We start from the raw sequence: 24569 nt of genomic DNA, 5'->3' as shown, positions 1-24569 counted from the left end.
TGTTTACATAATTTTTCCTGATTTCCTTTTGTTCTTTGTTGATGTTTTCATTTAACTCTCTGAACACATTTAAGATGGTTGATTATGATTATTTGTCTATTATTTTTGATTCCAGGTTCTTTAGGTAATTTTTCTGCCACATCATTTTATTCCTTTGAATAAGCAATATTTTTTTTCTATTTTTTGTATACCTTTTAATTTTTTTTAAATAAAATCAGCCAGCTCTGAGCCTCTGCAGACTATGCAGATTGGCTCTCTGTGAGGGAAGACCTTCACTAGTTAGCAGGCCATGATCTGTGCTTGAAGATCAGCCTGACATGAAGACCTATTGTTTTCTCAGGCCTTTTCTTGGCATGCACCTTGCCTGTGTGTGTGTGTGTGTGTGTGTGGGTGTGGGTGTGTGATTCTATACATGGCTGTTTTTAAATGTCTTTTTTTCCTCTGCAAGGAGTGTCACTTCTGTTTCTTTTCAGAGCCTGAATGTTCTATTGTATTTTCCTATGATCTCTTGCTATTGGACCCTTCAGTTCTGTAGTCCACTTGCAGCTTTCCTAATCAGTTCTCATGTATAATGCCTTCCACTTCCTGCAGCTTTTCCCTGACTCAGATATGCACTATATTGCATTTCCTTATCTAAGCCCTGATTTAGGTGAAACAGATCAATTCTTTATTTATTGTTTAGACTGTTTAAAACACTGCAAATAAAGTCTACTCTCCTTTTTCTAGTTTGAGGGAATGGACTAAAACTTGTCCAACAGGTTTCCCCTGACTGCACTGTGCTGTGCTGTTGAAGAGGTGGGACAAAGTTGAGTACAAATGCCATGAAATTTCTTACCATTTTGAATGTGGCTTTTTCTTAATTGTGCAGTCTGTTGGTTGCTGTAGACTTTGACTGTTTTCCATATCTCTTATAAATTCAACATAATTAATGCTTAACATCACACATAATCAGGGAAATGCAAGTTAAAACTACAATAAGATATCACCTCACACCAGTCAGAATGGCTAAAATTAACAACACCAGAAATAACAGGTATTGGTGAGGATGCAGAGAAAGGGGAACCCTCTTACACTGTTGGAGGGAATGCAAACTGGTGCAGCCACTGTGGAAAAGAGTACAGGGGCTCCTCAACAAGTTAAAAATAGAACTACCCTATGATCCAGCAATTGTACTACTAGATATTTACCCAAAGGATAAAAAAAATACTGATTCAAAAGAATACATGCAACCCAATGCTTATAGCAGCATTATCTTCAATAGCTAAATTATGGGAAGGACCCAAATGTCTGTGGACTGATGCATGGATAAAGAAGAAATTATTTATAAATACACATGGGACACACACACACACACACACACAATGGAATATTAGCCATAAAAAAGAATGAAATCTTGTCATTAGCAATGACATGTATAGAGCTACAGATTATTATGCTAAGTGAAACGTCAGTCGGAGAAAGACAAACTCATATGATTTCACTCATATGTGGAATTTAAGAAACAAAACAATCATAAGGGGAAAAAAGAGAGAGGAAAACCAAGAAAAAGACTCTTAACTATAGAGAATCAACTGATGGTTACCAAAGGGGTGGGGGTGGGGGTGGGGGATTGGTGTAATAGGTATTTCAGTGATGAGCACCAAATGGTGCATGTAAGTGTTGAATCACTAAATTGTACACCTGAAACTAGTATTACACTGTATGTTAATTGACTGAAATTTAAATAAAATCTTAAAAAAAGTCAACATAATTGTTTTCTAAAAGTTTCTGTGGGGTAATATGGACCTGGAGTTTGCTAGTCTACCATCTTGTGGACATCACTCTTCTGTTTGGAATTTTTGAGGTCTAATTTATATCCAAGGGTATGTTATTGTGGTGTGTGTCCCATGTGCATTTGGGGAAAAAAAAAGTGTATTCTGTAGATGCTGGATATAGTAGTATAGACATTTAAATTAGATCAATTTGTTTCTTTGTCTTATTTAAATTTTCTATATCTATATTGACTGCTTTTTCTTATTCTGTTACCAAAAGAAGTGTTTTAAAATCTCCAGCTTAGGGGCGCCTGGGTGGCGCAGTCGGTTAAGCGTCCAACTTCAGCCAGGTCACGATCTCGCGATCCGGGAGTTCGAGCCCCGTGTCAGGCTCTGGGCTGATGGCTCAGAGCCTGGAGCCTGTTTCCGATTCTGTGTCTCCCTCTCTCTCTGCCCCTCCCCCGTTCATGCTCTGTCTCTCTCTGTCCCAAAAATAAATAAACGTTGAAAAAAAATTAAAAAAAAAATCTCCAGCTTATAGGATGGATTTTTTTAAATCTCATCTTTCACTCCTGTCAATTTTTGCTTTATATATTTTAAAGTTATGTTACTTGATAAAAACAAGTTTTGGATTTTTGTATATTCATATTGTACTGCTGCATTATTTTTATGAAATATCCTCTATTATTTCTCATAATGCTTTTTTCTTAAAGTATACTTTTCCTAATGTCAATGAGACCACAGCAGCTTTCTTTAAATAGGATTTGCATATATATATTTATATTTCATCTCTCCATTTTAACCCTTCTCTGTTATTATATTTAGCAGATTTTGATTAGGGGTGCCTGGGTGGCTCTATTGGTTAAGTGTCCGACTTCGGCTCAAATCATCATCTCACGGCTTGTGAGTTTGAGCCTGGCGTCCAGGCTCTGTGTTGACAGCTCAGAGCCTGAAGCCTACTTCGGATTCTGTGTCTCCCTCTCTCTCTGTCTCTCCCCCACTTGTGCTCTCTTTCTCTCAAAAATAAATAAAATTTTTTTAAAAATTAAAAGATTTTGATTAAAAATTACATATACTTTCTTTTTAATTCATTATAGCAATTTTTATTTTTTAATATGATAAATTAGGCTACTCAAATTGATGTAATTAATGATATAATTAAAATCTGCCATCATTTTTTTTTAAACTGGCTCATCTCTTCTATGTTCCTTTATTCATCTTTTATTGTTTTTTTTTGTATTAGGTGTTCTTTATTTTTTTGTTATTGTTGTGTTAGATTTTACCTTTACTTTTTTATTATTAATTAGTAGTTACTTAGGGGACTACAGTATTCATCTATTATGTTAGATTTTGCTATTAATAGGTAATTTTTACTACTTCCCAAACAATACAGAGAAGGTAAAACAGGTTAATCCCATTTAATCCCTACAACTCTTATTTTTGTTATATAATTTATTTGTAACATCTGTTACAAATCTAATTACATATTGTTATCACTGTGTTTTAAATGTATTTCTTTTTAGTTACAATATTCTGATGTTCTTCACTCTTTTATGGTAGCTAGTTCAATTAGGATTGTTTTTCTTCATAGTGAGTATTATTTTTGTAATGTAGATATAAAAAAATTCAGATTTTAACATTTTGAAAAAATGTTTTATTTTATATTTGTTGAATATTTTCCTAATCACAAAATTATTTTTTTTACTTTTTTTGGCACACGATCTTATTTATTGTGTGCTGATATTCTGTTGAATCTATAGGTTGAGATATTTTGTCAGATTTAAAAATAGTAAAAGTCATTAATTTTTCGTATATTGTTTCTGCTCCATTCATTTTCTCTTCAGCTAGGATTCTGATTACATGTAGCTTAGACCTCTTGATTGTTTTTGTGTATTCCTTATTCTTGGATCTGTGTTATCTTTTCATTTTTCTATGCTCAATTTGAATCTTTTGTTATTTGTTCAACTTTACACTCTCGTGTCTTGTATGTTCCATCTGATGTTATAACAATCCAGCAAGTTTTTAGTTTCAGTAATGCTTTTTTATGTTACACAATGTTCATTTGGTACATCTTTGTAGATTGTAATTTTTTGAAATGCTATACCTCTTATTATTTCCATCTCCTCTTACATTTCTTTATCATATTAATTACAGTTATTTTGAGGTCCTTATCTACTAATTCTAATATTTGGATTATATCTGAGTCTGCTTTTATAGACTGTTATATGTCTTCATTACTGACTTTTTACGTGTCTGATAATTTTTTAGTGTATGTTGTACGTTGTTCCTAAAATATTGAGAAATATTTATTATGTAAGTCATCCTCTCTTGAATATTATATTTTACCCCAAAATGTAATTAAACTACCAGAACTTGTTTTTCATACTTGCTACTCTGTATTTCAGTTTTGTCCTTACTTCCCTGGTGTAGCCCTTGTTCTATGTTCCTCACTTTTGGGGTATAGCTCTTCGGGTCTCAAAAGAAAGCTGGTTGTCTAAGAATGTCTCTATTCTGGCTATGCTTGCACCCTAATGCCTCCTCTGTACTGCATGGCCTCTAATTTCTTCTTAACTCTCCAGCCTCCCTAATAGAGTCTTGCCTGCACCTTTCTAGGTGCACCTTATTCTTTTAGGTGCACCTTATTCTTTATGGTCTCCTTTTTTTCCCCTACTTTTCCTCCTAAATCTCAGCCAGCATGTATATTTGTGAATGCATATCAGTGTCCTAGAGCTACCATAACAAAATATCACAAACAGGGTGGCTTAAAATGACAAAAATGTATTCTATTAATTTTTGAGGCTTATAAAAATATGAAACCAAGGTGTTGAAAGGGTCATGTTCCCTGTAAATACTCAAAGAAAGAATCGTTCCTTGCCTCTTCCTAGATTTTGGTGGTTGATGAAAATACTTGGTTTTCCTTGGCTTGTAGCTGCATCAATTCAATTTCTGTTTTTGTCTTTACACAGCCATATTCCCAGTGTGTGTGTCTGTGTGTCTTTGTCTACTTATAAAGACAATAATCTTTGGATATAAGGTTTGCCATGATTCAATATGATCTCATTTTAACTTGATTACATGTACAAATACCCTATTGTCAAATAAAGTCACCTTCACAGGTGCTGTGTATAGGACTTGACATATCTTTTGGAAGGGCACAATATATACTACATGTAGGTATGTATATATGTTTGCATGTATTTATGTATATTGTGTGTGCTATGTCTTATATTTATTTATACTAAGAGTATAATCAGATAACCAATCATATTTAAAGTTTTATCTGTTTGCACAAATGCTAGAATAACCTACTATTTGTTTCTGTTTCCTGGTTTATTTCTTCTTGGTTCTTGTTCACAGGTAATTGTCTCTTGATTTTTTATTGCATTTTGCACGTTTTATATAAAAGAGCTATATCAACTCCTGATGATATCTTCTATCACAGAAGATTTAACATTTTATCTCTTAGGTACATATGAGAGGAGGAGCTGATTACCATAATCAAATCAGAAACAGAACTGTGTTGAGGCTTTATTGCACTTCTGTTAAGTCACGATCTACCTCTGGTTTCTCCCATTCTGTGGATGTGACCACGTGGGGCTTTCATCTGAGAATATATTAGGTCTTTGCCTCCTCAGGACTTATTTGTGAAAATTTTTACTCTTACTTTTGGAGATTTTTGTTTTATCATAGCCTGGTCAGCTTTAGAATTTAGTATATGTTTCCAGGGTGATATTGGCTCTGTTTGGTCAATTTCAAGTCTCCAACTTTGCCCCTAAAGTATCTCACAATGGCCAAAATATCTGCAGGTTTTTCTATCCTCCAGTAACAGCCTTCTGCTAGGGGCCAAACCTAGCTTCTTCATTTTCTATCATGCCCAAATGGCATATTCTGTTAGATGTCAACTCTCATCTCTTGTGCATTCAGGCTTCTGTCCTGGTAGGTATTTGTCCCCAGGTGGTATAAGACCAGAAGATTTCCACTCTATTTTTCATGGGAGTTTGGCCTAATTCTTTTGTCTGCTACTGTGTTGATTGATAATATAGCAAATATCTTGGCTATATGTTTAAAGCCCTAAATTCTCCAATTTGTCACTTCAGCCACATAGGGCCATAAAACAGTCTGCTGCTTTCTTTGTCCCAAGCAGTAGCCCTCTGCCTGAGCTACAGCCAGATTTTTAATTCTGGCCCATACCCAGATTTTTCTAATTTCCTTAGAGAAGAGGCAATTGTAGATCCTTAGTTTCTAAACATTTTTCTCCTTTCTGAAATGATATTCTTTCTACTCCTTAATCCTTTTGCAGCTTTGTGATGCCCTAAAATTTCATCTTTTCTGGTTGCTTCCAGTGATATTATTGGCCTTCTGCAAACTATTCCACCCTACTTGAAAGAAAAAAACTTCATTCATTTCTTTTGGGTATCTGTACCAGTACGTCTTGAGTGTATTTGTAGCTTTTCAGGATCCAGTTTAGGAGGAAGATACATATTTGTCTTACAGAATCTTGGGAGATGATTTCCATCTTCTTGTTATCTAGCTGGTCTGAATGGAAATTAGAATATGGCCATCTGCTATCAATGAACAAAGTTGATCACTGCATATTCTATATTAACATATTTATTTGAGAACTTTTATAGTGCTAATATCAAAAGCTGTATCTTCAAAGTGGATGTAATATTGGATGCTGCCTCTTTGAAGCTAGGAAGTTATGCAATTTTAAAATTGATGTTTTCTACCTACGTACACTGCTTTCTTGTCTTTAGTCAATTATGCTCTGATCCAGCCACACTGTCAACTTCTTCATTCTGTAGTGTTTACGTATTTTCTTTCTTTTAAAAAAAATTGAGAGATTGAGAGAGAGAGACAGACAGAGAGAGAGAGAGAGAGAGAGAGAGAGAGAGAGAATCTTACGCAGGCTCTATGCTTAGCACAGAGCCCAATGCAGGGCTCAATCTCAACTGACTGAGCCACTCAGGCACCCCTATATTTTCTTTCTTAAGCATTATAGATATGCATAGCACATATACTTGTCTTTATGTATCCTGTGTTCATGTTTATTGCTCTTTTTTGCAAGATAAAATAGTAGCTTTTTATGTCATATATTTCATATATAAGACCCTTGCTATTCTAATCATCACCATTCCTACATTCTTATAGTACCCCACTCTTACTCCTAAATCATGTAATATATGCTTATATTGTTAAAGGTACTGTTATGAACACTAAAATTTATACAAAAACAGCTGAGACAGTTTCTGACATTAGGAATATTATAAACTCACATGGTAACTACACTTATCATGATGAGCATTGCATAATGTATAGGTTGTTAAATCTCTATGTTTTATACCTGAAACTAAAATAATACTGTATGTCAACTGTACTTCAATAATAGAATTTTTTTACAAAAGAATATTATTAACTAATAGATGCTGCCTAAATAAAAGTGACAATAATAAATAAGGCAACATATGTGTCAAAACAAAGGTATGTGGTTTTAAGCAAAATTGAAAGGAAGGATAAACCACATTTAATTTGGGAATCAGAAAATGCTTTATGGGAATGGCGTTATTTAGACAGAACCTTAAAGAATGTATAATCTTACTGGCACATAATTCAAGTGGAGATTTTACATCTTTACCAGCCTTCTACTACATTTGCCTTTTCCTCTCTTTTTATTGACTAATTTGAAATGCCTCAGATTTTCCTACCACTTCATTTAAACTTGCTAATGCTTAGAGGCATTTTTAAGAACAGAGTTTAGTAAAACTTGAATGATGCATAGTGGTTATATGGAACTGGAGGAAAAGATAATTAACATTTACTGAATATATATTATGTTTAAAATTTTTCATATCCTTTCTTATATTTCCTTATACCCAGTACTGCAAAGTAACACTTTTATTTCCCTTTTAAAAGTGAAGATATTTGAGGCCCAGTGGAATTCAGTAATTTGTTCAAAGATACTCTACTGATGGTTTGTGATTTTATTTCATCTGCTTTTTGCTAAGCACATTCATTTTAGCTACATGATTCTGTCTCCTTACTGCACTATGGTACATAAGTCTTGAAGGGTTGGTTTGAGTTATATTGTGTAGGAAGCTAAATGTCAATCTTTTAGAAGTCAAAGCCACCATAAAATTCTAAAAGAAGTGATCTGAGGATTCAGCAGAATGGCATTTCAAACTAGTCTAGGAAAAGTGATGTAAAAGTAAGTGCAGGTTAGAGTTAGTAAAGATGCAAAAAAGTGAATGCTATCATAGTTGACAATCTTCTGAAAAAAAAAAAAACTAAGAAAGAGTAACAGTCCAAGGAACATTTTCAAATTATGCCCTCCAGAAAAATGTAGATAAACCTGTTTTGGGGAATATTGCTGACTCATTCTTTGAATAAAAAATAACGTAATTGAAATTTGACAATAAAGTAGTCAACTACTTTATTTTGGTAAATATTCCTATGTATTTTAACTAGTTGAGAAGTAGGTTCCACTGCAGAAAAATTTATACAGAAATCTAAATGAAAAGCAGTTGCAATAGTTCAAATTTCTGACATCCAAGAATTTTGACAATAGCCAAAAGTTGTTTTTTTTATATTTTCTCAGGAATAAAATAAAAATGTATTTATGAAGAATGTTCTCTCTCTCTCTCTCTCTCTCTCAACGCACACACACAATATGGAATTATATTATAATTCCATTTGATCACTTAAAGACGTTCTGTAATGGAAATTTTGAATGCTTATTAAAGTAAATATTACAGTGTTAGGAGCCCTCCACTCCTTGTATCTCTTGCCCTACTTCAGCAATTATCAATATATGACCAATTTGCTTGCACTTATACATTCATTTCTACCCCCTTATTATTTTACAACAAATCTCAAACATTCATTATCCAAAAAAAATTACAAAATATATCTATAATGGATAGGAGTACATTTTAAGCAAAACCTTAATGAAATTATTTTTTTAAACACAATAATAGTTCCTTAATATATTTAGTCAAGGGCTGTCTTCCTCTAGCAGCATTAAAAATATTTGTTTATACAGAGAACATATTGGTGTTCGCCAGAGCAGAGGGATGCTGGGGGGCAAAATGTGTGAAGGAGATCAAAAAGTACAAACATCTAGGTTTAAAACAAGTCATGGGGATATAAATTACAGCATGGAAAATATAGTCACTAATGTATTAACTTTGAATGGTGACAGATGGTAAACAGACTTACTGTGATCATTTTACAATATATACAAATGTTGAATGACTATGTTGTACACATGAAACAAATAAAACAAGGTATAGTAATTACACCTCAACAAGATAATTTGTTTAGATCAAAACCTAACATCCAAGCAGTACATTGGATTAATATCTTTGTGTGTTTATTGTTTTTGTCACTATTTATTTTTTTAATTGAGATATAGTTGACATGTAATATTGCATTTGTTTCAAGGGTACAACATAGTTATTCAAGGACTTTATATGTTATGCTATCATAACGTATAAAGCTCACCACAAGGGTGGCTACCATCTGTCACCATAAAACACTAGTACAATACTATTGACTATATTCCCTATGCTGTACCTTTCATCCCTGGGATTTATTCATTCCATGACTGGAAGCCTCTACCTCCCAATCCCCTTCACCAATTTTGCCCATCCTCCACCCTCTTCACTCTGACAAACACCAGTCTGCTATCTGAATTTATGGGTCTGTTTCTGCTTTTTTCTTATTTGTTTGTTTCATTTTTTTAGATTCAATATATAAGTGAGCTATAATTATTTTACTAACAACTGAAGATCTTTATTTATATTCATTATTTAATAGGTGTTGCTAAATTGACAGGTTTTCACGCCTTAACTATTTAGTTACTTTGCTAAATTACTGCTCCTGATGTTAAATATATTTATTTTTCATATTTTTCTGGCTACATAGGTTTTCCAATTTGTAAAAACTTTTTTCTTTCTTTATGCCATTTTTTGTGATATACATTTTGTTATCCCTGTGTAGATTTCTTTAGGTATCATATTATCTTATTTATTATTATTATTATTATTATTATTATCATTATTATTATTATTATTATTATTATTATTTTCCGGTGCCTGTTTCACCTTATTTTGAATGTTGCAGCTTTTCAAGATATTTATATGTAATGAGAAAAACCCTGTCCAATACATTCGGCTTTATCCATTTTTCTGGTTGTTTTCATACTTGTTCTTACAGATGTTTAGAATCATTTTGATCATTTTGTTAAGGTAAAAAAAATTACATTGTCTTAAATTTATGTATCATTTAAATGAATACTGACTTAAATGCAATTTTTCATCTTCTTATTCAGTTGTCTTATTTCTAAAAATTCAAGAGCTAGAGGATAATATCTGCAGTTGGTGTTAAGAACAAATGAAATGAAGATTGGATGAGGAGTTAAGTGAATTTTGGATGGGTATTTTTAAATAGAAGATAATGGAATGTTAGTGGAAGTATAGCTGCACAATAATGTAGGAGAAAAAAATGAAACTAAAACCCATTAAGTCTGGGGGCACCCAAGTGTTTAGGGACTACACAGACTTAAAACAACACTTGTTAAATGAAAAGAAACTGCAGAGGTAATCTTATTTCTCTCACTAGCAGAAAAATATTGAGTTATACAGTGTCTTTCTTTAACATGATTGGAATCTGTTAGTGAATAAATTGAATCCCCATATTTTTATTTAGAAATGTGTACTCACTTTTTAGAAATATTTTTCTAGGGGTTAATGCTGCACCTTTTCAGAAATAGTTAATTTTCAAGTAATTACCATTGTTAATTTATTTGGACAGCCATGAGGGAAAAATGAGTTGTCTCTTATTTGACATGTGAAAAATCATGATGTAAAGTTCTTAGAACATATATTGTTCAACATCACACTAGGAGAAAATATTCAAGTTGTTTTCATAATATCAAGAAATATTACAATGTAAGTCTGAAATGTGGAACACATTCTTGAGAAAGGAATATTCATGTTTGTAAATTCTATCAATATTCTTTTTTAAGTTGTTAATTAAATTTCAGTTAGCAGTGTATTCCTAGTTTCGAGTGTACAATACAGTGATTGAACACTTCCATACAACACTTGCTCTTCACAATGAGTGCACCCTTTAATCCCCATCACCTATTTAACACATTCCCTTATCTACCTCCCCTCTGGTAACCATCAGTTTGCTTGCTATTGTTAAGAGTCTGTTTCTTGGTTTTCTTCTCTCTCTCTCTCTCTTTCTTTCCCCTTTGCTCATTTGTTTTGTTTCTTATATTCTACATGAGTGAAATCATATGGTATTTGTGTTTCTCTGACTGACTTAGTTTCCTTAGCATAAAACTCTCTGGTTCTATCTACATCACTGCAAATGAAAAGATTTAATTCTTTTTGATGGCTGAGTACTATTCCATTGTATGTATATGTATGCATGTGTGTGTGTGTGTGTGTGTGTGTGTGTGTGTGTGTGTATATATAATCACTTCTTTATCCATTCACCAGTCAATGGACATTTAGGCTGTTTCCATAATTTGGCTATTGTAGATAATGCTGCTATAAACATCTGGGTACATGTATCCTTTTGAATTAGTATTTTTTGTATCCTTTGGATAGCTATCTAGCAGTGCAATTGCTGGATAGTAGGGTAGTTTTATTTTTTTTAATTTTTTAATGTTTTTATTTATTTTTGAAAGACAGAAAGAGTGATAGAGGGCAGAGAGAGAGAGAGAGAGAGAGAGAGAGAGAGAATCCAAAGCAGGCTTCAGGCTCTGATCTGTCAGCACAGAGCCTGACACAGGACTTCAACCCACAAACCGTGAGATCATGACCTGAGCCAAAACAGGACGCTTAACCAACTGAGCCATCCAGGTGCCCCTTATTGTTTAATTTTTGAGAAACGTCTATACTATTTTCTAGAATGGCTGCACCAGTTTGCATTCCTACCAACAATGCAAGAGGGTTCCCCTTTCTCTTCATTCTTGCCAACACCTGTTGTATCTTATGTTGTTGATTTTAGACATTCTGACTGGTGTGATGTAACATCTCATTGGAGTATTGATTTATATTTCCTTGATGATCAGTGATGTTTTACATTTTTTCATATGTCTGTTCGTCTTCTGTACCCACCCACCCCCACCCGCCTTTGGAGAAATGTCTGTTCATGACTTCTGCCTCTTTTTTAATTGGATTATTTTTTATTGTGTGTTGAGTTTCATAAGTTCATCTATGTAAGATACTAACCATTTATCAGATATGTCATTTGCAAATATCTTTTCCCATTCTGTAGGTTGTGTTTTACTTTTGTTGATTATTTTGTTTGCTGTGCAGAAGCTTTTAATTTGATGAAGTGTCAATAATCTATTTTTGCTTTTGTTTCCCTTCCCTAAGGAGACATATCTAGAAATGATTTGCTACTGTCGATGTCAAGTGGTTACTACCTGTTTTCCTCTAGGAATTTAGGTCCTTGAATTTATTTTTGTGTATGTCGGTCCAGTTACCTTCTTCTCCGTGTTCCTGTCCAGTTTTCCCAACACCATTTGTTGAAGAGACAGTCTTTTTCCCATTGGAGAGTCTTTTCCACTTTGTCAAAGATTAATACACCATATAGTTGTGGGTTCCTTTCTGTGTTTCCTATTCTGTTCTATTGTTTTATGTGTTTGTTTTTGTGCTAGTGGCATACTGTTTTGATCAATATATCTTTGTAATATAACTTAAAGTCTGGAATTATGATGCCTCAAGCTTTGCTTTTCTTTTTCAAGGTTGCTTTGACTATCAAGGATATTTTGTGGCCCCATACCAATTTTAGGATTATTCATTCTCATTCTGTGAAAAATGCTGTTGGTATTTTGATAGAGATTGCATCAAATCCATAGATTTCTTTAGATAATTTGGACATTTTAACAGTATTTTTTTCTTCCAATTCATCAGCAGGGAAGGTCTTTCCATATCTTTGTGTTGTCTTATAAAGTTTTTTCAACGTTTATTCACTTTTGAGAGACATACAGAGACAGAGTGTGAGTGTGGGAGGGCAGAGAGAGAGGGAGATACAGTATCTGAAGCAGGCTCCAGGCTTTGACCTGTCAGCACAGAACCTGACAAAGGGCTCAAACTCATAAGGTGAGATTATGACTTGAGCTGAAGTCGGATGCCCAACGGACTGAGCCACCCAGGTGCCCCTATTTGTGTTGCCTTCAATTTCTTTCCTCAGTATTTTGTTGCTGTTGTTTTGTTTTGTTTTGTTTTTAGTTTTCAGAGTACAAGTCTTTCACCTTTTTGGTTAAGTTTATTCCCAGATATCTTAGTTTTGGGTGCAATTGTAAATAAGATTGTTTTCTTAAATTTTCTTTCTGCTGCTTCATTATTAGTGTATAGAAATGCAACAGTTTTCTGTACATTGATTTTGAACTCTGCCACTTTACTGAAGTCATGTATCAGTCCTAGGAATTTCTTCAGTGGAGTCCCTAGAATTTTCTATATATAGTATCATGTCATATGCAAATAGTGAATGTTTACCTCTTTCATGATGATTTGGATGCTATTTTTTTTCTTTTTGTTGTCTGATTGCTGTGGGTATGACTTCCAGTACTGTGCAGTGATGAGAGTGAACATCCTTGTCTTGTTCCTGACTCTACAAGGAAAGCTTTCAGTTTTTCCCCATTGAAAAGGATATTAGCTTTGGGTTTTTAATATATGACCTATATTACATTGAAGTATGTTCCCTCTATCCCTACTGTATTGATGGTCCTTATCATGAATGGATGGTATCCTTGGTCAAATGCTTTTTTTGCACCTATTCAGAGAATCATATGGTTCTTATCATTTCATTTATTAATATGGTGTATCATGTTGATTGATCTGTGAATATTGAACCACACTTACAACCCAAAAATAAATCCCACTGGATCCTGGCGAATGATTTCTTTATTGTATTATTGGATTCAGTTTGCTAGTGTTTATTTTTGGTTGTTGTTTGTTTGTTTTGTTTTGTTTTTAGAATGTTGACATCCATATTCATCAGGGATATTGGCCTGGAGTTTTCTTTTTTAGTGGAGTCTTTATGTAGTTTTGGTATCAGGGTAATACTGGCTTCATAGGAAGAATTTGGAATTTTTCCTTACTCTTTTATTTTTTTGGAATATTTTTAGAAAATAGGTTTCATGTCTCCTTTCAGTGTTTGGTAGAATTTGCCTGTGAAGTCATCTGGCCCTGGACATTTGTTTGTTAAGGGTTTTTTGATTACTGATTCAAATTCTTTGCTGATTATTGGTCTGTTCAAGTTTTCTATTTCTTCTTGTTTCAGTTTTGGTAGTTTATATATTTCTATTAATTTATCCATTTCTACCGGGTTGTCTAATTTGTTGGCATATAGTTTTTCATAATATTCTATTATAATTGTTTATATTTCTGTGGAGTTAGTTGTTATTTATCTTACCTAAATTGTGATTTTATTTATTCATGCCCTTTCTCTTTTCTTTTTGATAAATCTGAGTACGGATTTATCAATTTTATTAATTTTCTCAAATATCCAGCTCCTGGTTTCATTGATCTTTTCTATTATTTTTTGTTTCTATATCATTTATTTCTTCTCTAATCTTTCTTATTTCCTTCCTTCTGCTAGCTTTTGGCTTTGTTTTGTGTTCTTTTTCTAGCTTCTTTAGATGTAAGGGTAAGTTTTTTTATTTGAGATTTTTCTTGCTTCTTGAGATAGACCTGTATTGCTATATACTCCCTGCTTAAACCACTTTATTGCATCCCAATGATCTTGGACCATTCTGTTTTCATTTTCATTTGTTTCCATGTATATTTTAAATTTCTTCTTTGATTTCCTGGTTAATCCATTCAATGTGTACAAGCATTTTGTTTAACCTCCATATATTTGTGGTTATTACACATTTTTCCTATGGTTGATTTCAAGTTTCATAGCACTGTTGTCAGAAAATATGCTTGGTATGATCTCATTTGTTTTGTATTTGTTCAGGCCTGATTAACATGTAATCTATTCTTGACAATGTCTCATGTGCATTTGAAAAAAAATGTGTATGCTACTGTTTTAGGATGAAATGTTCTAAATATATCTATTAAGTCCATATAGTCCAGTGTGCTTACTCAAAGCCATTGTCTCCTTGTTGATTTTCTATTTAGATGATCTGTCCATTGATAAAAGTGGGATGTTAAAGTCCCCTACTATTATTGTATTGTTACCAATGAATTCCTTTATGTTTGTTGGTAACTCTTTTATATATTTAGGTTTTCCAAGTTGGGGGCATAAATATTTATAATTGTTAGATCTTGTTGGGCTGTCCCATTTATTAGTGCCCTTCTTCATCACCTGTTACAGTCTTTGGTTTAAAATCTAGCTGCCTGACATAAGTATTGTTACTTTGGCTTTCTTTTGTCCTCTTTTTGTATGATAGCTTGTTCTCCATCCCCTCACTTTCAATTTGTAGATTTCATTAGGTCTAAAATGAGTGTCTGTAGGCAAAATATAGATTTTTTTTATCCATTCTTACACACTATGTCTTTTGATTGGAGTGTTTAGACCATTTCCATTCAGAGTAATTTTTATAGATATGTATTTAGTGCCATTTTATTACTGTTTTTTTCATTGTTTCTGGAGATTTTCTCTGATCCTTTGTTGTCTTTGTCACTTTTGGTCTCTCCTATATACTCAAATAATCCCCTTTAATATTTCTTGCAGGGATGTTTTAGTGGTCACAAACTCATTTAGTTTTTCTTCAGGAAACTCTTCATCTCTTCATCTATTATTAATGATAGCCTTTCTAGATTTAGTATTCTTATCTGCAGATTTTTTCCCATTCAACACTTTGAATGTATAATGCCACTCCATTCTGGCTTGCCAACTTTCTGTTGAGAAATCTGCAGCTAGTCTTATGGGTCTTCCCTTGTAATTTAAGGACTTAAATTTGTTTTGCTGCTTTTATGATATTTTTTATAATTTTATTTTGTGGATTTAATTACAATATGTCCTGTTGTTGGCCTGCTTTATTTATTTCTTTTAAAGGGAGTTCTGTGTGCCTCCTGGATCTGGATGTCTGCTTCCTTCCACAGATTAGGGAAGTTTTCTGCTCTTATTTCTTGAAATAAATTCTCTGCCCTCTTTTCTTCCTCTTTTTCTAGGAGTCTTATAATACCAATGTTATTATGTTTAATGGAGTCACTGTGTTCCCTCATTCTATTCTCATGTTGCACAGCTCTTCTTTTGCTCTTTTGTTCAGCTTTATTGTTTTCCATTATTTTGTAATCAGGTCCCTAATTCATTCCTCTGTTTCTTCCATCATGCTGTTTCTTTCTTGCATCCATCATGTCTATTTCTAATTTTGTTTATTGCATTCTTCATCCCTGGTTCTTTTTTTTAACTCTTTTATCTCTGTAGTAATCATCTCACTGATGTGTTCTAATCTCTTTTCAAGCCCAGGGAGTATGTTTACGATTGTTGCTTTAAATTTTCCATCATGCATGTTACTTATTATATCTGTTTCACTTAGATCTCTGGCCATGGCCTTATCTTCCATTTGGGATAAATTCCTCTGTCTTTGCACTTTGTCTAAATCTATGCCTTCTTCTTTGTATTATAAAAACCACTTATGTCTCCTGTTCTTGAAAGTTATAATTTTGTGAAGAACAGGTCTTGAGTACACACAGCTTGATGTTCAGGGTGTGTGTCTGGTGTGTGCTGGGTACACTCTGCTGTTGTGTTTTGGCTACTGTATCCTTTAGGCCTGTCTTCTACAGAGGTTCTCTTTGCCTGTTGTGGGCAGTGTTTAGTCATTAGCCTGAATATGGAGAGTTTTAACTAGATGTGCTCTATTCTGCTTGTGAAATGAGACTTGTCATCACCTCCAGTGGAACTGAGGCTCTGCAAAACTGTCTGATCTGGAGGCATGACGTAGGCACGTGTTTGTGCCAGTCTTCAGGGGGAAGAGTCTGTTGCACTGGGACTGAGGCAAGCTTGACTGAGAAAAGCAGTCTTGCCAGAGTGCAGCAGTGTGGTTTTGGTATAAGCATGTTAGGCAGCTAGTATAAGTACTGAACTATTTCAGCCAGGTAGCTTTGTGTTTATGCTGAGAAGTGGGGGAAGGAAATGGCACTAGCCAACTGTTTTGTTTCCAGATAGGCATTTCTGTGAATGTTGCCTCTTAAAGATGTACTCTAAGAAGAGCAAATAATTTCAACATGTGCTCCAGATATTCTTCAAATCACCACTTCCACGCTGTCTTCCTCCAAGTTGTTTGCCTGCCTTCCTCCAAGAGAAACATGGAAGTGTCCTCCAGGCTCTATCTCAGCCAAACCCACTGACTTTTAAAACTCCAGGCTTTAAATACCACTTGTTGCATGAACTCACAAAGTTAACCCCTCTTTTTTTCCAAGCCAATGTTTTTGGGGAAACATTCTCTTTGTGTGTTTCCTTTTTCTCCTCTTTCTTGTCCTTCTCTGTGACCATGGCTCCCTCCCTTATGTAGAACCTCCAGTCCATTTCTCCCCTAAGCCGTACATCCCCACTTCCTACCTTTTTTGATGTGAACCTTTCTCTCCCTTTAAGTTGTAGAGTTTGTTCTATCAGTCTTCAGGTCAATTTGAACGGTATTTCAGATGATTTGATAGGTACCTAGTTGTGTCCATGGGACTAGATGAGCCTAGAGTCCTCCTACTCCACTGCTATCATCTCTCTAAATCCTAAGTTCCATCAATTTTTACAGTCGTATTTCTGATTTGGAATTTTTACAATCTAAGCTTTTAAGAAAATACTATACAAATGTAATACTCTATATTCCTGTCCCTTCAAATATATGTACATGTATATTTCATATTAAGAACAAATGAAATAATACTTGGCTAGCACTTTTCTATATATCTATATTTATCTATCATTTATGGAGAGAAACAATGATGTAGCTCTTTACACTCATTCCTTACATGTCAAATCCAAAGATCAGATGGAAGCCTCTACATGTCAGATATAATCTTTGATTTCCCACTGCATCCAAATTTTTAGATCATTTCCTATCAACCATTTGGTTTGGTGTCAATTTGGGGCAGTCTTCTTAACATATTGGAAAGAATATTTGAAGGGTATGACAAGAGAAAGGAAAATTTTATGTGACTGAAGAAATCACAGAAAACAAAAATGCTGCTATTTTCATTATCAAAATCATCTGATAACCTGGCTGCTTGGGTGGCTCAGTCCAACTCTCAATTTTGGCTCAGGTCATTATCTCACTGTACATGAGATCCCGCCCTTCATCAAGCTCCACACGGACAGTGTAGAGCCTGCTTGGCATACTCTCTCTCTCTGCTCCTCCCCTATTCGTGATCTCCCTGTGTCTCTCTCTCTCTCAAAATAAATAAATAAATAAACTTAAAATATCTGAGAACTACTATAGAGAAAAAGGAATGTAGAAGAATCTGAAGAGATAACCAAGAAGTAAAATCTTATAATGGCACCTGGGTGGCTCAGTCAGTTAAGTGTCTGAGTCTTGATTTTAGCTCAAGTCATGATCTTACAGTTCATGAGTCTCAGCCCCACACTGACAGTGGGGAGTCAGTTTGGAATTCTCTATCTCTCCCTCTGTGTCTGCCTCACCTCCTTACTCTTTTTCTCTCTCTCTCTGTCTCTCTTCAAACTAAATATTTTTTTTTAGAAGAAGTAAAATCTTATGAAGAAATTTTGGAAACAAAATTATTTCTAAATTTAAACTTTATGATACATTGTTTGCTATTTCTTTTTAAATTAAATTTTTTAATGTTGATTTATTTTGAGAGAGCGAGAAAGTGGATGAAGGGCAGAGAGAGAGAGAGAGAGAGAGAGAGAAAGAGAATGCCAGGCAGGCTCCATACTGTCGGCACAGAGCCTGATGTGGGGTTCGAACCCACAAATTGTGAGATTGTGACCTGGGCCGAAACCAAGAGTTAGATGCTTAACTGGCTGAGCCACCCTGGAACCCCTATTGTTTGCTATTACTACTACTCATTGAAGATATTTGATTTACATGTGATAAAATGAACCTACAAATTTGAAGGAGCAAAAAATCTGTTAATCCTATTCACAAACTCTAAAATTCTTAATTCAAATAATTGTGTAATATTTGGAATGTAGTTGACTCATCAAATTCTAGCTCATTCTTAACTCCTATGTCAAATTTGCACACCAGCCAGTGATTTGTCTACAAGTGGTTGACCTAGGACATCGGTTTGATTATTTTTGCTTTGGTAACTTAGACAAGAAAAATAAAGTACTTTAGATTTTCATTGACTTAGACATGAATGGGCTCTCACTCTCTTCTCTGAAGGATATGCAATAAAATAAATCATTCTTTATTTTTTTAATCAAAAAATATATATTTGAGAGCCAGAGAGAAAGACAGAGACAGAACATGAGAGGGGGAGGGGCAGAGAGAGAGGGAGACACAGAATACAAAGCATGCTTCAGGCTCCAATCTGTCAGCACAGAGCCTGATGCGGGGCTCGAATCCATGAACTGTGAGATCATGACCTGAGCCAAAGTTGGATGCTTAATTGACTGAGCCACCCAGTCGCCCCAATCATTCTTTATTTTCTTTCACTAAAGGCCATCTGTAGTTCCTACCAAAATCCAATATGAAAATAGTCTTTCATAAACTGGTCCTAAGAATGTGAATTTTTTGCAAGATTTAGCAACAGCAACAACAACAATATCCAGGGTTTACATAAGTTGTAAGAACTAATGCTGCTTACTAAATAGAACCATACCATAAAATGGCTATTGGGAGGAAAAAAAAAAGATAACAGCCAGATTGGAGTGAAGTTTAAAATTTAAATTAATTTTCATTATAAAATAAGGTTTTATTGAAAAAAATTTCACAAAAAGAACAATAGATGTCTATTAATATAATTTTGAGACTATCAAAAAATTGAATATAAAATATTTTTAAAATGTTGGTTATCAGTAATTGCCTTTTAACTGGAAGTCAAGGTTTCCTACCAAAGGGAAGGGAAGTAAACAGTTTCCATTGTTAAATTGACCTATTACAGAAAATAGAGGAAAATTAGTCATAATAAATCTTGTGGTCAGTCCACCTGGAGCCAAGCCATATGACAACATGTCACGGAGCCAAGCCATATGAAAACATGTCACCCTTTTCTCTCAATCTCTTCACACTTAAAACTATTTTAATGGGTATTTCATGCACATCATATAAAACTCAAGATATATTAAAATATATTATAAAAAGTCATTCTTCTTCCTTCTATTCTGCAACCATCTAGTTCTCCTCCCCAGCATTAAAAACTGTTAGGTTTCCTGTATATCCTTCCAGAGACAATTTGTTTTTATATATTTCTATATGGATAGTAATTTATCTTGTTTTTATGTTATATATAAACATATATGTGTATATACATAAAATGTTTTTACACATGAACAAGTACGACTATATATTAAACTATCTCCACATTTTTAACATAAGTTATCACACATTATATACACTTTTATAAGCTTAAATAAACAAATAAGATTATAGATTTCTCCCTTTATACATACATGAAAAGATATTAAAATATTGGTCTCCATGTTTTATACTTAACAATATATAAAGAAAATTATTTCTTTTTTTAATGTTTTATTATTTATTTTTGTTAGTGAGAGAGAGCACAAGCAGGGGAGGGGCAGAGAGAAAAGGAGACACAGAATCCAAAGCGGGCTTCAGGCTCTGAGCTGTTAGCACAGAGCCAGATGCAAGGCCTGGACCTGTGAATCACTAGATCATGACCTAAGCCGATGTAGGCCACTTAACCAACTGAGCCACCCAGGTGCTCCCCCTTTTTTTTAATAAGAAAATAATTTCATATCAGTACTTAACACCTTAATATCTGGGAGCATGATTTTCTATTTATAAATATGCCATTGATAATCAAGTTGTTTTCAATATTTTGCTTTGATGAATACTATATACACATATTATTTTTCACATTTTCAAAGCTATAAGAATAGAAGACAAAGAATTTAAAATATGCTTTAAATTAACATTGTTTAAATATATTATTTGTAAAGTATTACACATTTTGAAAAGCATACCAAAAAAAAAAAAAAAGAAAAGCATACCAATTATCAAGTGCCCAGTTCAATTAATTACAGCAAAGCAAACAAACCCATAGTCAATAGATGGAAGATTATCCATTCTCCAGATGCACTCTTACTATTCTCACCTAAATAAAACCCTTCTTATTTCCTTCAAAGGCAAAATTATCCTGACTTCTAACACCATCTATTATTTTTGGCTGTTTTTTTGAACCTATAATAATAGGATCATATAATAGGAATTAATTATGGCTGGATTCTTTCACTAAGTATTATATAAAATTTATCCTAATTCTGAATAGCTGAGGTTTGCTCATTTTTACTGTCTTATGCACTGCTAGGAATTTACCCAAGGGATACAGGAGTACTGATGCATAGGGGCACTTGTACCCCAATGTTCATAGCAGCACTCTCAACAATAGCCAAATTATGGAAAGAGCCTAAATGTCCATCAACTGATGAATGGATAAAGAAATTGTGGTTTATATACACAATGGAATACTACGTGGCAATGAGAAAAAATGAAATATGGCCTTTTGTAGCAACGTGGATGGAACTGGAGAGTGTGATGCTAAGTGAAATAAGCCATACAGAGAAAGACAGATACCATATGGTTTCACTCTTATGTGGATCCTGAGAAACTTAACAGGAACCCATGGGGGAGGGGAAGGAAAAAAAAAAAAAAAAAGGACGTTAGAGTGGGAGAGAGCCAAAGCATAAGAGACTGTTAAAAACTGAGAACAAACTGAGGGTTGATGGGGGGTGGGAGGGAGGGGAGGGTGGGTGATGGGTATTGAGGAGGGCACCTTTTGGGATGAGCACTGGGTGTTGTATGGAAACCAATTTGTCAATAAATTTCATATATAAAAAAAAAATGCTGCTATGACTATTCTTGTACGTGTACCTTTAGTACCCATATGTGTTAGCTATTTACATCACATATAGACATGAGAATGGAATTCTTGGAGGATAAGTTATGTGTATGTTCGAGTTTTCTTTTGTGTGGTGTCTTTATCTAATATTAGTATTTAGGGTAATTGTGGCCTCACAGAATGAATTTGGAGTTTTTCGTTCCTTTTCTATTTTTTGGAGTAGTTTGAGAAGATTAGGTATTAACTCTTCTTTAAATGTTTGGTAGAATTTACCTGTGAAGCAATCTGGCCCTGGACTTTTGCTTGTTGGAAGTTTTATGATTACTGACTCAATTCTTTACTGTTAACTGGTCTGTTTATTTTGTTTCTTCCTCTTTCAGTTTTGGTAGTTTATATGCTTACAGGAATTTATCCATTTCAACCAGATTGTCTGAATTGTTGGCATATAGTTTTACATAATATTATTTTATGATTGTGTTTCTCTGGTGATATTTCTACTCTTTCACTTATGAATTTATTTATTGGAGTCCTATCTCTCTTTTTTTTCTTTATAAGTCTAGCTAGTCGTTGATCAATTATATTGATGCTTTCAAAGAACCAGCCTCTGGTTTCATTGAGCTGTTCTATCATTTTTTTTAGTTTCTATGTCATTTATTTCTGCTCCAATCTTTATTATTTCATTCCTCTTGCTGTTTAGGTTTTGTTTATTGTTCTTTTTCTAGATCCTTTAGGTGCATTGTTAGGTTTTTTTTTTTTTTCGATTTTTCTTGATTCTTGAGGTAGGACTGTATTGCTGAAAACTTCCCTCTTAGAAATGCTTTTGCTGCATACCAGAAGTTTTGGACCATTTGTCTTTTCATTTTCATTTTTTTCATATACTTTTTTATTACTTCTTTTATTTCCTAGATGACCCATTCATTGTTTAGTAACATGTTATTTAAACTCCATGTATTTGCAGTGTTTCCAGATTTTTTCTTGTGGTTGACTTCTATTTTCATAGCATTATGATCAGAAAATAAGCATAATATGATTTCAATCTTCTTGAATAGTTGATATTTATTTTTCTGGCTAATATGGGATCTATTCAAGAGCAATGTCCCATGTGCTGTTGAAAAGAATGTGTATTCCCCTTTTTTAAGATGGAATGTTCTGAACATATCTGTTAAATCAATTTTTCTATTATGTCATTCAAAGCCACTGTCTCCTTGTTGATTTTCTGCTTCAATGATGTGTCCAACAGTGTAAGTAGGGTGTTAATGTCCCCTATTATTATTGGATTATTATCAATTAATTCATTTTTCGTTATTAACTGTTTTATTTATTTGGGTGTCTTTTTGTTGGATGCAAAAATATTACAAGTGTTAGATCTTGTTTGATTTTTCCCTTTATTATTATATAGTGTCTTACTTTGTCTCTTGTTATAGTATTTGTTTTAAAGTCTATTTTGTCCAATATAAGTATTGCTACTTTGCTTATTTTTTGACATCCATTTTCATGACAAATATTTTTCCACTGATTGTCTCGCCCTATGTCTTTTGATTAGAGCATTTAGCCATTTACATTCAAAGTAATTGTTGATACTTTGTATTTATTGCCATTATATTACTTTTGTGCTTATTTCTGATGATTTTCTATGATCCTTTCTTGTCTTTCTTTTTCATATTTTGCTGGTTTGCTTTAGTAACATATTTGGATTTCTTTCCCTTTATTCCTTACACGTGTATTCGAGGTTTTTGATATATTAGGTTTGTATATAACCTTTTCTGCATATAGTAGTATATGTTATGCTTGTGCCTCTTTACTTTTTAACTTATTCTTTTCTCCTCTACTCTCCACATTTTAGGTATATATTATTCTATATTATATTATTTTACTTGAGTTCCTTGACTGTTTTCTTAGAGAAATATTCATTTTCTCTGCTTTCGTGTTTCTGATCTTTATACTATCAGTTTGGGTCTCCTTCCCACTCAAAGTTTCCTTTTTAATGTTCCTTTCAGGGATGGATTAGTGGTCATGAACTCCTTTAGTTTTTGTTTGTCTGGGAAACTCTTTATCTCTCCTTCTATTCTAAATTGTAGCCTTTCTGGATAGAATATTCTTAGCTGCAGATTTATCCCATTCAGCACTTTGAATACATTATGCTACTTCCTTCTGGCTTATCAAATTTCTGTTGAAAACTTTCCTGCTAGTTTTACAGGTTTTCACTTGTAAGTTAATGACTTCTTTTGACCTTTTTTTATTACTAGGATTTTCAAGTTTAATTACAATATATCTTGGTGTTGGCCTGTATTTGCTAATTTTGATTTGCCTCTTCTGTGCCTCATGGATCTGGATCTGTTTCCCTCCCCAGGTTAAGAATGCTTTCAGCTATTATTTCTTCAAATAAATTTTCTGTCCCTTTTCTCTCTTTTTCTTGGACTCTTATAATACAAATATTATTACATTTCATAGAGTAACTGAATTCCCTAAGTCTATTCAATTTTGTGTAATTCTTTTGTCTCTATTTTTTTTTCAGCTTGGTTACTTTCCATTAATCTGTCTTTTTGTCACCCTTTTTTCCTGTTTCTTCCATCCTGCTATTCATTCCATCAAGTGTGTTTCTCATCTCATTTACTGAGCCTTTTATCTCTGCTTTGTTATTCCTTATATGTGTTAAGGGTTTCACTCATGTTTTCCACTCTTTTCTCAAGTTCAGTGAGTATCCTCCGATCATTACTTAAATTCTCTATCAGCTGTGTTACAGATGTTGGCTTTCCTTAGCTCTCTGGATGTGGCCTTCACCTGTTCTTTCATTTTGGATACATTTTTCTGTATTCTCATTTTGTCTGCTCTCCAGGTCTGTTTCTCTGTGTCTAGGAGTTATAGCTTC

This window comes from Lynx rufus, unplaced genomic scaffold (assembly GCF_022079265.1).
Source record: "Lynx rufus isolate CCGP_SWC_20201006 ecotype Redwood Valley unplaced genomic scaffold, mLynRuf1.p SCAF_14, whole genome shotgun sequence".
NCBI classification, from domain to species: domain Eukaryota; kingdom Metazoa; phylum Chordata; class Mammalia; order Carnivora; family Felidae; genus Lynx; species Lynx rufus.
This window is presented reverse-complemented; position numbering follows the sequence as displayed.